At 33.8% G+C, this 16,538-nt stretch overlaps 1 long non-coding RNA gene across 1 annotated transcript; it reads left to right on the top strand.

Moving 5' to 3' along the window:
• Positions 1-12,841: 12,841 nt before the first annotated feature.
• Positions 12,842-14,095, top strand: LOC133189326 (uncharacterized). Its single transcript, XR_009721434.1, has 3 exons — positions 12,842-12,915; positions 13,028-13,140; positions 13,980-14,095. It is a non-coding gene; the product is annotated as an uncharacterized LOC133189326 (long non-coding RNA).
• Positions 14,096-16,538: the final 2,443 nt, after the last annotated feature.

A 16,538-nucleotide genomic window follows, 5' to 3' on the forward strand; every position in this document is an offset into this window, starting at 1 on the left:
CGTTGAATACATTCCTTGAAATTTACTACTTACTTTGCCTTTCAGTATATATATATATATTTATGATATTTTTTTCCTTGGACAAACATCACTACTTTACAATAAATAGATTCATCTCATGATATTAATTTTTAAATACATCTGGTAAAATTAATTTCTACCGAATACAAAAGTAGATTTGGCAATGACGTTATGTGACGTTATTTAACATTTTAATGCGTTAGCTTGTAAGCATTGCACCGATTTCATTTTAAGTTTTAATTAGAATTAAGTAGATATCCAATAAAAATTTGGTATCAAAATATTCAGAAGGACTTGCTCTATCAGAAACTGCCAAAACCAATGTTTGGAAATTTGGTCACGAAGGTCCCTTTTCACTTGACGCAACTCATATTTTTAGTCAGATTTCAACAAACTTGCTACAAAAGTATAGACTTCACAAAGAAACATAATTCAGTATATATATGTAATTAATTTGGACGGTTGGATGTAAGCTCTTTTGCTGAAACTTGAAACTTCTTTGAAACAGGCTACTTCTCTTATATTTTTACTTTTTATTTAAAAAAAAACAACTTTTTTTTATTATCTCCCCCTTATCAATGGCTGTGGTCGTTAATTTGATCAAGTGAATAATTTTTTGAAAGTATTAGATTACGATACTCCAGTTAATTTATTGACCCATGATCTGTGGAGTCCTATTCCTTATTCTTTTGTTAGCAAAACAGTAAAAGCTATGTACATTATACATAGATTCTGAATTGTAAATAATCCTTAAAGCTGAACACGACTCGTAAATAGGCCATATTGGTTTTCATATCCTTTATTTCAGCATGGGGAGTATAAACCCTTCGCATTTATTACACCTGATTGCTTTAGTCACTGCTAAGTGTAGTACTTATACATGTATATATTACATTGATCGTTATCTCCACATGTTTCATTGACTTTTTTTGTAAACGTAATATTTCATTCAACGTGCATTTGTGATAATTTCACTTTGTAATGCATTGACCGGTGCACTTGATATCGAATATCATCCTTTTTCCTGACGTGGCAGAGGCCCATACATTTTGTCGCGCAGGATATCACAACGACAATGAAGGAGACGTCCGTTCAAGTAAAGTCCGTAAAGCAAAAATACATTGAGCAACGAACAAAGCTGGGGCTTGTATAGGGGTTTTAGAAGGACAATCCTTTAAAGACAAAAAAGTGGTGGACAAAGGTAAGTGTCTTCCTTGTACGAATTGTGTTCCGTTTTAAGGTCATATTTCAAATATTTTGACCATTCCTGGTACAAGATATCAATACGAGTTAGAAAAGTAATACATGTATATATTTTACCCTATGAAAAAAAGCATTTACCTTTTCCCCTCAGAAATTAATATTCATGTTGCTCATATCAACCTAGCTCGCCCTAAAGACATTGGTAGTTAATTCTAGATTTTACTGCTGAAAAAGTATATTACCTAGCAAAGCTTTAGAGAGAACTGAAAAAAATATTGTGTTTATCTCATTCATTCTGACAATGTAAAATGAGTTACATTTTAGCTCACCTCGACGAAGTCGACGCGTTAGCGTCGGCGTCCCGATTAAAGTTTTAGGAACAGGTCCATTCCAAAGTAACTATAAGCCCTACCTGGACCAAAACTTACATGGATGATACATTTAGAGATGGACACTTCCAGACTTGCTTCGGATGCTGCATCTGACCTACATTTTCCAGATGAGTGAGCAGGTTAATGTTTTTGGAGCAGGTCCATTCCCAAGTAACTATAAGCCCTACCTGTACCAAACTTACATGATTGGTGCATCTAGGGATGAATATTACCAGACTTGCTTTAGATGCTGGATCTGACCTACATTTACCAGATGAACGACCAGGTTACAGTTTTTTGAGCAGGCCCATTCCCAAGTAACTATAAGCCCTACCTGTACCAAACTTGCACGGATGATGCATCTTGGGATGGACACAACCAGCCTTGTTTCAGATGCTGGATCTTACCTACATTTTCCAGATGAATGACCAGGTTAAAGTTTTTGGAGCAGGTCCATTTCCAAGTAACTAATTAAAAGGTTTGTCAGGAGCAAACTTGCACGAATGATGCATCAGGGATGAACACTACCAGGGTTGCTTCGGATGCTGGATCTGACCTATATTTTCCAGATGAATGACCAGGTTAAAGATTTTTGAGCGGATCCATTCCCAGGTAACTAACTATAAGGCCTACCAGGATCAACCGTGCATGAATGATGCATCAGGGATGAACACTATCAGACTTGCTTCGGATGCTGGATCTGACCTACATTTTCCAGATGAGTGACCAGGTTTCAATTTTAGGAGCAGGTCAATTCCCAAGTAACACTAAGCCCTACCTGGACCAAACCTGCATGGGTGATGTGATATTTGCCTTACTAATAGATAACATTCGTCGAGGTGAACTTCGTAATCTTTGATTACCTATGTTTAAAAATTCTAATCTAATTATTTTTCCTTCAGCACAATCAATTTATTTAACGATCAATCAGTCAATAAACCATAAGTGAAAAACAAATAATTTAAGTGTATATTTTTCGCGCTAAGCTCTTAAAGCAATGCGTTGATGAATAGTTAATTTGGAGTGTGCACATTGATGCAAATTCCTTTTTTTTTATTTTCAACAAACTTGCTACATACATTCTTCTGTAAATTGCAGATGACTGCCCAAATCATGTTCTCAAATGAATGAAAAGTGTTTTTTTTTTTTTTTTTTTTTTTTTTTTTTTTTTGATATAAATTGCTTTTGTTTGTTTATAATTTTACCTCCCTTGTAAGATTATTTTACTCACATGTTGCAGTTATATGATAAATTAAATGCTTTTCGTTAGAAATACACTCTATTTAGATTTCTTAACGGGAATGCAGCTTCCAAACATTTCATAGAAAGTCAGGGTCGACATCTTTCAGACAAATGATATCCAATTTGAACTCGAAAATTGTATTGTGCAGTTCGAAGAAGCGGATCTCTTAAAAGTTCATATACTTTAGATTGTTGAAGGTACTCAGATATAAATACACAAATACCTTACACAAAGAGTTGCCCTAGGCTTGTTTAACATATTTTTGAAAGAAAATCAATCAATTAAAAAAAAGCATTTCTCCTCAACTTTTCCGACCTTTTTTTTTTGGAATGTAAGAAAATCCCGACGTCCTTCGAGACTGCAGTAATCACTTCAGAAAAAAGATATGTGAAGAAGATTTGCATAAATCTTAACATGTATTATCAGATTTAGATACCTAGCAAATACATGTATGTTGTTAAACATGATAGTGAGCTTCCATATGTTTATAAACCTTGAGTTTAAAAACAGTTAACAAATCTTTATAATATTATATATTTATGAATCTTCAACTGGGAGAGTAATATATGGTTTACTTTAACAGATCTGAAACAAAGAAAAAAGTCTTGATGAATGTGCTATCAAAATTGATAATGCGAAAAGAATTGCTGAAATAGAAAGGATTTTTTTCCACAGCAAAACATAAACGATTTATCTTGTTTACCCTTCTTTTTTATGTTTTGCAATATATTTCAATTTTTGCTTCTCCAAAATATATTCTGATTGCATGATATTCAGTTTATTAGGATATCTAAAACTGCAACTGATTGATTAAATTAACTATACTAGCACTGTTCAAAATATTTTCATTAAAAAAAAAATCATTTTCAACAATACACATTCAAAAATTTAATTATACTCAGTTTTTGGAGAGCGGTTTTTCGTATGCTCCACAAAATTCCCTGTCAAGAGAAGAGCACACCCACTGCGGGTCGTGGACCCTCTTACAGTAGAAGCAGCAGTATTTCAGAATTTCTTGATCTCCGCCGTCACAAACCTGTACATTTCGTTGTAGATATTCACACTGGTTTGTCGGTATTGGGTCTAAGCAGTCTGAGAGATGACAAAACTAAGACAAAACTAACACACTAATAACTTACATGGTAATACAGTAAATCTCGGTTAAAAGGATTTTTTGGTAGTCCCCCATACTTCTTTTCAATATATCCATATATAAAGAATCTCGGATAAAATAAATGAAATATGGTGATAACGACGAGTATCCAAGCTCAAAGTCTAATTAAACAATACAGATAAGGAGCAGCGCTAACAGGACCTCCAAAAACATCAGAGGTGGGATTAGGCGCCATGGAGGAGTGAGCATCCCCTGCCGACCGATCACACCCGACGTGTGCTCCTTGTCTTTGTAAAATTGAAGGTTGTCCCGAAGACTTCTTGATAAATGATTTTTACTGTAGTCAATGTACGCCGATTTTAATAAATATAATTCAAATATGAACAATATGTAGCACATTCAAAAGATTCTTTCATTCAATTACGTCACGTGCTTGGGGACATCCATACCAAACCTTAACGCTCATGCGTGTTCTAATTCCTTGTCAACGACAACAATTTAGAATTGGTGAATTTTCAAATTCATTTTCAAAAAGCAAAGGGAAATTCTTTCGGTCGGTATTTTCAACTTTAGAAATTGTTCGAAATGGATGGAATTATAAAAGCATACCTGTTGCTGTATATGCTGAAAAAAATGCCGTATAATATATCTGGGATATATATGAGAGGTGTAACCCATAACATTTTTTGTAGATCAACATACATATTTGATACACAAGGAAAAGTGGCTCGCATGAATTTCATATGAAATTCGCACGAATATCATGCGAATTCTTCGCATGAGAAGGAGACGAAAAGGACCACGCATGATATTCGCACGAAAATATCATGCGATTTTCACATGATATTCGCATGAATATCATGCGAAAAGAAATTCATGTGAAAAAAAGAACCCAGGTTTCATATGAATATTATGCGAAGACAAGCATATTTTTTGTACCCCAGAAATTAATATCAAGCCATTATCTATGAGTGCCGCCCAAAGCTCAATCCATTAATTCTATCCTTCTTCCTTGGAAACAGAATTTTTGCTTCTTGCAAATGAATTAATTTTCCTTGAACATTTAGTCCCATGGATTTAATATCTTCTCTTTTTCTTACTTAGTCAGTTAATCCAGACACAAGTAATGCATGATTATACAAAAAGTAACATTGAATTTAAAAGAATCAAAACTTGTTTTCTGGATTCCCTGACTAAATAAAGACATTTGTGACATTAATTTCTACACTGAAAACTAAAATCATTGATTTTTTTCTATCTTCTTTATTGAGGTTCTCATCACATAAGATTTCTTTATCTTGAGGATTCTTTTAAGAGGGTGTTGTCTTTATACCTGAAAATACAGAAGTAAACAATCTCAGGTTATTGAAATTCATAATGGACAATATTTTTTTTAAAATCAATTATGACTACCCTAGGCCTTTAAGTAGGATTAATACCTCTTGGTCATAATCACCTGTATGCCAAGTATGTTCTCCAGATACTACTCCAATAAAAAATTGTATTTTCTGAGATACTTCTATCAAATCTATGACCTTGATCTTGTCTTATGACCTCTGTTCTGGAAATGGCATATCTTATGATCATAATCAACCATTAGGGCAGTATGATCTTTGGCGGTTACTTTTTTCCAATATACAATTATATAATTATGTTATATGGCCAAGAATTTAAACTTCAATTCCTGTGACCTTTACATTGCTTAAATGACCAACATGCAGGGTTGTTTCACTGCCTCTAGTCATAATTAAGCAACCTTTGTATTTAGTATATATCCTCATAAAAGTTATGATTATTTTATTTTTTAAAAACATATCTAGTTCAAATTACCCTATGTAAGACTTAGGATATAGCTTTGAGTCACAAGCAAATTTTGTCTCAGGTATGTCTACTGTGTTTCCATTAAAGAGTCATGATTGAAAAATAATTTAATACATTTGTACCCTTTTGACCTTGAACATATCTAAAATGCCCTTGGTACTGGGTCAACTGGCTCATCTCTGGACACAAGCTACCTTTCTATCAGTTATGAGCCTCAGATTGTTTTCTTGGTTACAAGTCATGTTCAAATAAGAATTTAATTCTCTTATTCCTCTTTTTAAAAGTTTGACAAATTAGTCTGTAAATTCCTGTTACCAATTAGTTCAATGGTATATAATTACAAAGTGTAGGGAAAAACAAGGTGTGTTTCTGAAACACTGATGCCCCCATATGGCAGCTCATGGCAAAGGTTATAGTTTCTCAAATGCAAGTCAAACTTCAAGGTCGAGAGATCAAAAAAGCCCTAGCACCAACTGTTCAAAAGTTATGGCCAAGGTTAAAGTTTTTGCAAAAGTAGGTCAAACTCCAAGGTCAAGGTCAAATATGTTGATATCCAAAAAAGGTCTTGTCATAAGAAATATACCTGTGAAATTTGAAAGCCTTAGTACTAATTTTCAAAAGTTAGGACCAAAGTTAAAGTTTTTTAAAAGTGGGTCAAACTCTAAGGTCAAGGTCAAAAAGTCAAAAATATTTACACCCAAGTAAAAGTCTTGTCATGATGAATACACATGTGAAATCTGAAAACCCTAGCACCAACTGTTCAAAAGTTATGGCCAAGGTTAAAGTTGGGTAAATTTTTACAAAAGTGGGTCAAACTCCAAGGTCAAGGTCAAATATGTTGGTACCCAAAGGAAGGTCTTGTCACAATGAATACACATGTGAAATATGGACGGACGGGGCAAAAACTATATACCCGCGTCCCACGACTCTTCGATTACTGGGGCATTATTACAAAGTGGTTTAAAAGATAATTTCCAGACAAAACATGTCTACAGACAGACAAACAGACATGGTGATTCCAGGACACCCTTACAACTTCATTGTAGGAGCTAGTATATAACTACATTGTAAAGGCAAAAAAGTTTTAGCCTTTACCAATATGATATATGGCCCAATGATCTTGACTTTTGAGATAATTCAATGTTTTACTACACCCATGTCACTGTTTTTGTTATCCCTAAATGCTCTCCCCTTGGAAAATAGTTAGTCTGTACATTTCTGTTAAAACTTGAATTTCCTTAATCTGAGACATAAACAAAACATGACGTGCTAACTGGCCAAGTTTGCTATGGTTAAAACTGGCATTTAGGTGTGTTTCTAGAGAATATGTAATAGGAAAATGCAAAACTTTACGACAACAGACAGACAAGTTTTGACTGAAAAGGCTTACTAAAGCTTCTGGCTTAGGTGGGAATAATAAAATTAAATATGCTCAGCTTAATGTCAAATTAAATTGTCCAAAAAAAAAAAAAAAAATCATACAACAAGGTATGGAATGAAATCATTCAGGTATGAGGCAGCAAAGCTCTGGAACTCCCTGCCAAATGAAGTCAGGAAATTCTCCTCCTATAATCAGTTTTCAAACTACATTTCATCTTGGTGTGGAGAAATAAATTGTAAATGTAGTTCTTGCAGACTCCAGACTTTTAAGCCTCATACCTGATGTCTCCCCCTTTGTAGCTTACTGTTTGTTGGTTTTAAGTTATGATTTTACTATATTAGTGCTATCTTAACCCCTCTTTTTTTTTTTTTTTTTTTTTTTTTTTTTTTTTTCCTTTCTTATATATGTGTGTGCATGATCTTTGTTATATATGTGTGTGTTTGTGTGCTTTCTTATGTTGTGTCTTTTATGTCCTTTTTATGTGTGTTTACCAGTGTCTTTAGTTCCATTCTTGTGTTTTATGTGCTTCTGTCTATGTCAAATTTAAGCATGTTTTCTCTTATATGTATATGTACATTTTATTTGTGCTAAATGTGTTTCTATGTTACTAGTCGGTAAAAGAGCCTTAAAGCTCATGTTTTTTGTTAAATGTATATATTCCGACTATAAATAAAATTTACTACTACTACTACTACTACTACATGTATTTACTTACATGCACCTTTGACAAATGGTCTTGCATGATGTATCTTCTGAGGATATAGGTACTCTGGTATTTGAAGCTGCGATGACATGCTAACTGTGCCCTAACAGTGAAACTTAAAAATGTCAGATACTGTCAATTCAATAGCATTTGGTTAATTATCTCCTTAGTACCACTGCATTTTTATACATTTATTCTATAAATTAGCAGAATATATTTAAGAAATACAAGATAAGCCGAAATAACCTGAATGCTGATGGTTCTGCTAGTCTGATTCACATAATTCACAGGAAAAAATCCTGTTTTCCGCAGCCTTATACTGCTTTTCCGCAATTATATTTTTGCTTTTCCACAACTTTTTTCTTGTACCTCTTCCATTAGCCAGGTAAAACCTGTTGCCCCTTGCTTACCACAGGGAGGTGGAAGTAGGATTTTATGCAGGATAAGTCTTGTAAAACATTAGATAAGAACATTTAGATTTAAAACCATTAGTGCTGGAATTTAAAACAAAGATTGAAAATCCATCGTATATAATTACAATTTGTTTCTGTATGAACAAATTCCATAACATCTAAAACCTACCACTGACCAGTGTAAAACACAAGATCCATTCAATTTTCATAACAATGTGAGTTAGTACTCACCACCGAATGCTATGATGGAAATACAGCTAAATACACTGGTAAATATTGGCAACCGTTGGTATTAATTGCTAACTGTGACCAATTAATAATCGTGGAAAGGAGGTATGAAGAAAGGAGATAAAACATAACATATAGCATAGTAAAAAGAGGCCCATGGGCCACATCGCTCATCTGAGCTCATTGCCTAAATAAAAAAACAAGAGGCCCATGGGCCACATCGCTCACCTGAGTAACTTTGGCCATGCTGTTCTTTACCAGATTTCCCCCCTTTTAATATACCTATTGTGGCCCCGCCCTACCCCCGGGGGTCATGATTTGAACAATTTATAATCTACACTACCCCAGGAAGCTTCCATATGAGTTTCAGCTTTTCTGGCCCAGTGGTTCTTGTAAAGAAGATTTTTTTAAAGATTTTTCCTATATATTTCAATGTAAAACTTGGATTCCCTATTGTGGCCCCGCCCTACCCCCGGGGGTTATGATTTGAACAATTTAGAATCTACACTATCCCAGGATGCTTCCACATAAGTTTCAGCTTTTCTGGCCCAGTGGTTCTTGAGAAGAAGATTTTTTAATGACCCCACCCTATTTTTGTCTTTTCTTGATTATCTCCCCTTGTAAGGGAACTTGGCCCTTTATTTTAATAATTTACACTCCCCTTTATCCAAGGATACTTTGTACCAAGTTTGGTTAAAATTGGCCCAGTGGTTCTTGAGAAGAAGTTGAAAATGTGAAAAGTTTACAGACGGACTGACGGACAGACGGACGGACGACGGACAACGGGTGATCAGAAAAGCTCACTTGAGCTTTCAGCTCAGGTGAGCTAAAAAGCAGAAATGAGTTAAGTATTGAAAAGATTAAATATATAAGCTAGTGATCACAAATATCCCTTCCCCTCAGGGAACGGGGGTATGATTTATTCACATTTGAATTTACACTAACTAAGGATGCTTTCATATTTCTTTGACTAATCATGGCTTAAGGAGCTTTTTTTCTATGTTTGATCTTCTATTGTGGCCCCACCCTACCCCCAGGGGACATGATTTGAACAAATTTAAATATACCTTACCTGAAGATGCTTCTGAATTAATATGGCTAATCATGGATTTGCAATTCTTAGGAAGAAGATTTTTAAATGATTTCTCCTATGTTCTCATTTTAAACTTTGATCACCAATTATGGCCCCTCCCTACCCCTGGGGTCATGATTTGAACAATCTTGAATCTAAACTATCGAGGATGTCTCCATATAAATATGTCTAATCACTGCTTAACTGTTCTTGAGAAGAAGATTTTTCATATATGTATGCCTACAGAAAAAATGGATCACCCATTAAGGCCCCCCCAACCCCCAGGGGTAATGATTTGAACAAACTTGAATTTATACTACCTGGCAATGCTTCCATATAAATATGACCAACCATGGCTTTGCTGTTCTTGAGAAGGAGATTTTTAAAGATTTTTTCTATATATTAATTTCTATGTAAAAATTTGTTCACTCATTGTGACCCCACCCTAGTCCCGGGGGTCTTGGTTTGAACAAACTTGAATCTACACTACCTAAGGATGCTTCTATATAAAAATCACCAATCATGCCTTTACTGTTCCTGAAAATAAGAAATTTTAAAGATTTTTCATGTTTTCCTATGTAAAACATTGATCGCCCATTGTGGCCCAACCCTATCCCAAGGGATCATGATTTTAACAAAATTGAATCTACATTATGTCAGAAAGCTTTCACATAAGTTTCATCTTTCTGACCCAGTGGTTCTAATGAGAAGAAGATCTTTAAATACCCACACCCAATTTTTACTATTTCTTAGTTATCTCCTCTTGGAAGAGGGTGTGGTCCTTCATTTAAACAAATTTGATACCCCTTTACCAAAGGATACTCTGTATAAAGTTTGGTTGAAATTGGCTCAGTGGTTCTGGAGAAGAAGATGAAAATGTGTAAAGTTTATGACAACGATGATGGACAAATTTTGATCAGAGACGCTCACTTGAGCCTTCGGCTCAGGTGACCTTAAAACCAATCACGGAAAAGCAGCATGGAGTAGTCGCAGAAAAGCAGACAGGTTGTGAAAATAAAATGGCGAGAAAAGTATGTCAGCTACATAATCATAAATAACAACATTATTTAAAAAATATATATATATTGATGTATACCTTTGCAATAATATTTCATGCTAGATTTTTTTTTACCTGTTTGCATGTAACATATATATAATCTTTGAGAAGCTATCAGTGTGGTATAATGGGGGACCATCTGCTCATTTACTAGCAAATACCTGCAAGTTAATTTAGAATACAACATTTTAGTAAATATTTCTCAAACATGTCATTAGTAAACACAAAATAGAATACACAGTGCAACTCATTTATAGGGAAGTTACTCAGACTTGCTTTCTAATAACTAAGCTTCTCTATATATCTGCATGTATTTTGCACAAGTACTTGGGTCTTGGTTTATAAATATGTATGTACCTTATTGATATGTAAAAAAAGTACTTTTTTTTTTTTTACATATCAATAAGGTACATACATATTTATAAACCAAGACCCAAGTACCTGTGGTATTTTGGAATGCATAAAAGTTTAATTCCTAAAACAACTGTGATTTACTTATAAGCAACTCTTTTTATGAGAACTGAGTTAATTCTGTTATATTTTCAATTAAAAATGTGTAAATATGTTTACAGTGGCATTAGTGCTCCTAAATAAATAATTTTTATCTCTAGCTCAATCAAAAAAATTAATTAATTAGCTATATTACATCATTGCTTTTATTATTGCAAACAGATTGTCAAACTTCAAACTCTATGAATTATAAACATTTTTTTATATATATCCCCATTTATAATTAACCTCCTAGTGTAGTCCAATTCTATAAAAAAAACCACCCTCTCCGATGGACACGTGGGCCACAATTTGTACTTGAATATGCACCATGCATCACGCAATATACAATACAGTAATATTGATTTTCCAAACAGTTGTACAGAAATGAATATCAAATCTTGGACAAGAATAAATGAACGTAGCTCTCTTAATTGAAAATGATTAATCCACACTTTTCAAAAGCTATATCCCTTGTCTAGCCTTTTGCTGTCATCTTTGGAATAAACCCATAAAATTTGTTACTTGTTGGTTGTATTACTGTCATTTCACATCAGAATAGTATTTGTATCTTTAATTCTGATTGCCTCAAAATTGAGTTGCCTCTACCTTCAAAGTAATTTTTTAAAACACTGTGAATTTATCACAGCACACACCAATGCCTGTCCTGGTGGCAAAAAGATCAAAGAAAACATTTTTTTCACTCTTTAAGTCTTGACCTTTTGTTTAAGTGATTATAGTGGACTGTACCACATGGAAAGAAAAAAAGACCCCACAAAGGGACACAACTCATTCACTATTTGCAAACTAGTGAACATGAACTACAATGTATCTAAACAGATATGTCACCCACTTTGCATGTCATTAGTACACTGTAGCATATAAATATCATGGTTCTAGAAAGAGAGTAACCTAGCTCTTTGTGAATATATGTACATTTACAAATAAATGTATTGACTGGTGGTGATGGGGTGAATGTGAGGTGTAAAGGAGAGTTTGGAGAGGAAGAAATAGAGAAGGTTGGAGTCAGACAGAGGAAGAAAAAGGAAATTCAAAATAGTAGAGTTGAAGAATTGGGAGCTAAGAGGATAAAAGACCACACCCACTTTTTTCCAAGCCACCCTTCCATTATGTATCTTTTTTTTAAGAACAAAATGATTGACTTACAGTCTGATTAAAAATAAAATCTATATCAGGTATATCCTACTCTACATATATATTTCTCAGAAGTGCTGTATATTGCTTGGTGCGGTTTACACCAGACCCGGGTGCAACAGGCATTCGTTTCAAACAGTACCCTAGTTCACTATGAAAAAAAGAGTGCCTGTACCAGGTCCATCTTATTTCAACATATCTATTTATTAAGTTGTCAACATATATTGCCAATAAATTATATTACATCCATCTGGTGCTAAAGGAGATGATAAAAATATGACAAACTTGAATTTACTCTGCTCTTTCTTGTCTGCTTTCTCAGCCGCATGATGACGTAATATGTGACGTACGCATTCCATAAGAAAACTACTTTTGGTTTCCTAAAATAAGTGTATACCCCGTAGTCATCAAAGTTCCGACTTCGACGCGGAAATAGATTTTCAAAATAAAGGTTTAAAGGAAAAAAATTACAGTTATTTAGATATTTCCCGATTCTGTGATGAATACGAAATTGACTGGCCGAATTAGCCAGGTTCTACTTGCACTTCCTGTTACAGAAAAAAACGAGTGTACCATCCTGTGGTTTGTTCCAGAGTTTCCTTTTGGATTTATGTGCTCTAATCCCTTGAAACGACGGTGAATATGTATGTACTGTTAATTGTTTGTTATATTTTGTGTTTAAAATGTAGATTCTTATTGATATTCATTTTGCAACGAAAATTTTCAGAGTAAATTTGGATCTCGTTTTCGTTTCAGGTTCAACGTAACACGGCCAGTGAATCGAATGGTTCCGTTTCATTGAAGACATAATGAAGTTATGCATTTTTTATGCTAAGCGACAACTATTTGAAGGCTTTACTAAATTTTGAGTGAGTAATTAACATTAAAAGTGATTTTTTTTACTGTGTATATTGTTCTGACACATGTGCAGAGACTTGTAAACACGACTTTTACAGTGTATCACACAAAATATTTTAGGACGCAGGTTCCACAAAAGATCCAATTTTCTTGGGGATTAATCTCACAAATGTGAGGGTTTTGAAAAAAATTCCTTGTAATAAACTGTTGCATTTGATATATTCTTATTATTTTATGCAGATTAAAAAAAATCCTCTTTTCAGCATTGTAATGTCTGTAAAACTCATAAATCCAATTGGAATATCATAACTAAAATGGACTATTATATCTCATTTGAACAACTGGTTCCAATAACAACCTTATACAGTGTTTTTCCTTTATTTCAAAGTAAAGGGTTAGAGATCAATTGTATCGGGCTTTGGGTTGAGGTTTATGACAAATCTCTGTGGACCTTGCAACAATTAGATTTTATTTTGTTTTTTTATTTCAAAGCGGCATTTTTATCAATTGAAGCGATCAATTCGGTCGGTAGCTGGTTCTTAGGGAAAACACTACTTATATAGAGATTTGGACAATAACATATTCTGATGTCTGACATATACCTCTATTATGCAGTTATTAATGTACAAAACATAGGGTCTTCTGTTTTGCTCAAAACATATACTACCAGTGCAATTTAACGTAGACAAGTTGACAAAACATGGACCTTTCAGGTGATATCATGGAATTTATTGTATGTAATGACGTCCTATTCAGTAATTCTAGAAGTTACCCCCTTTGACTGAAACAATTTGAATATCAGTATGGGTAGTAATATAATAAATATTTTTAGGATTTAATTTCTTTGTAGGAAATGCTTGTCAGGACAAAAGACCGAAAAAAGACTGAAAAACTGCCTTTAAACACAGCCATCATTAATGTTAATGGATTCATAAGGAGCATCCAAACAATATGATATTGGGATCATCAGAGACTGGCATTTTTTTATCACTCACTGTGACAGATGCATCTAAATAAACATTGAAATGTTCAATTTTTTTGTTCATTGCTTTTCCTCATATGGTATAAATATTGCATAATATTCATGTGAATATCGCATGATTTTCACATGAATAACACACAAAGTTGAATTTGCATGAATATCATGCGAAATTTCAGTCGCATGAAAATCGCATGAAATTTGTGTGATAACATTCACATGAAATTCGCATGTGGGACTTTTCACATGATTTTTGTATGATTTTCGCATAGATTTCATGCAAAAAGGCAAACGCATGAAAATCATGCGAGCCACTTTACCCTCTGTATAATTAAAAGGTTCACAAAAGCTCTCTCTCTCAATGCTTTTATTTTGCCAAAAGAAAGGCGTAAATTCTGAGGGAAAAAAATGTTATATGCATTCCTACCAGCTATAAATTAGGGAATAACTATCTTCTAATTTGGTATTTGCAACCGTTAATGCTGATTTAAGGGTCGCAAATTGAGTTTTACCGGCGACGCGTAAGTGGTGCCGGTAAAACGGATGTTTGCGACCGTTAAATCAGCATGAACGGTCGCAAATACCAAATTAGACGATAGTTATTCCCATTATAATGCAAATTATGCCTTTTGTTTGATGTTTACGTCTTATTTTGTTGAGTTTTGTTATATGAAATGCGTCACGGAGTATTGTGATTTTGCGTCGCTCTATTATGATGTCACAATCAAAAGCTTTCATTCTCGTTAATGCTCGTTTAACTGCCTCAAATATTATTGCATTAGCCAATCAAAAACCATTTTACAAAAAAAAATTGCATTAGAATCAAGAATTATAACTATTTTTCCTTGTTCAGGTATTGTAATATTCAATATTAACACTACCTGATGTTGGAGTCAAAGTTGAAGTGCCACCATCAGCTAAGAACAAAAACCAATTCCATTAAAATTTTCTGAATAGTAATATGAACTTTTGCTCAAACATTCATTTTTTTAGGTTATCATTACTTCTGATCACGTTCAAAGATTGAACTTTTGCAATTTTTTGAACATGAGTGAAAGAAGTATATATTTCGTACCCTTAGTGGTACTCCCTACAAAGGCTCGATAAAGTATCGAATTTCAAGGAATGCATTCATAACAAACATACATTTTAGACCATCACTGATTTAGCTGTATCTTTGATGCTCACAATAATTCTTTTATTAATATTTTGAAAAATAAATGTTACACAATTGCATTTAAGGTATAAAAAGGATATTTTAAATTCGAATGATTTCAAGTTTTAATTACAATGAAAATTAAAGTATTGTCTCCTTCAGAAAATCAAATTGTTTGAATAGTTTTCTTTGCCGTTAATCTCACCCCCTCACTTAAGCATAATAAGAATCGAATCTTCTGTATTTTATATTAGACGTCAATTATTGAAACAGAAAGGTTTTGGAACATTAAAGAGTTATATTCATATGCATGAAGTGTGTCTGTCTGCAAAGACCTTGAATTTTGTAGATTACCAATGTATTTGAGTGTATTCCTTAAGATTTAAAAATATAATTATGCACGTCTCTACATAAAAATTCTCTTCATGAATGACATTTTCATTTGTTGAAATACTGACGGAAATTATGACGTCAAATTACAAACATTACGGGGGCTGTTCGAAAATTACTTTAATTCCATAAAAGAGATATCAATTCATGGAAATTCACAAGCATTATACCAAGAAAGTGGTCACAGTAGCAAAGTGGTAGGGCGTTTACTTCGTGATTTGGAAGCCCGGTTTCGATTCCCGTTCGCGGTCAAACTTAAGATACAAAACATAGGAAATGACTGTTAATTCGCCAAGCGCCCGGCACTAGGAATGAAAATTAGGGGTCTTTCGGATGAGACCTTAAAAACCAAGTTTCCGTGTAGGCGGGTAGGCTTGGGCACGATAAAGAACCCTCACTGCTCAATGGCCCTGGGTGACGAGTATAGATCTAAATTTAAAGCCCTTCACCGGTATATGGTGACGTCTCTATATGATTGAAAGTTTTCGAATTAGAGTTAAACAACATATAATCAAACAATATACTAAGAACAAGAGAAACATGAGTGCAAACCATCTAGCTTAAAGCATCATTAGATAAATCCCGGTGAATTTAAGAACTTGAGCAGTCCTCAGAGATTTAAAGGTGACTTCAGCTATAGATGCTTTTTCTCAAATTAAAAATGCTCTGGAAGCGTCAGCTTTTTTTTCGGTCATCACTGAATCACATTATAGAAATCCAACTCTAGTTTTCCTTAAACATAAAGAAACTATTCATATATAATATAATTTATAATTAATTATAATTTTAACACATTTTTGTGTGTTTTTGCTACTCCAATTTCAAATTGCCATAGAAAGTCAATTACAGTGTGACTAGTAACCGATATATTGACAAATTGACAC

The sequence above is a fragment of the Saccostrea echinata genome, unplaced genomic scaffold (assembly GCF_033153115.1).
Source record: "Saccostrea echinata isolate AGI-Se365-2 ecotype Australia unplaced genomic scaffold, CSIRO_AGI_Sech_v1 ptg000017l, whole genome shotgun sequence".
NCBI classification, from domain to species: domain Eukaryota; kingdom Metazoa; phylum Mollusca; class Bivalvia; order Ostreida; family Ostreidae; genus Saccostrea; species Saccostrea echinata.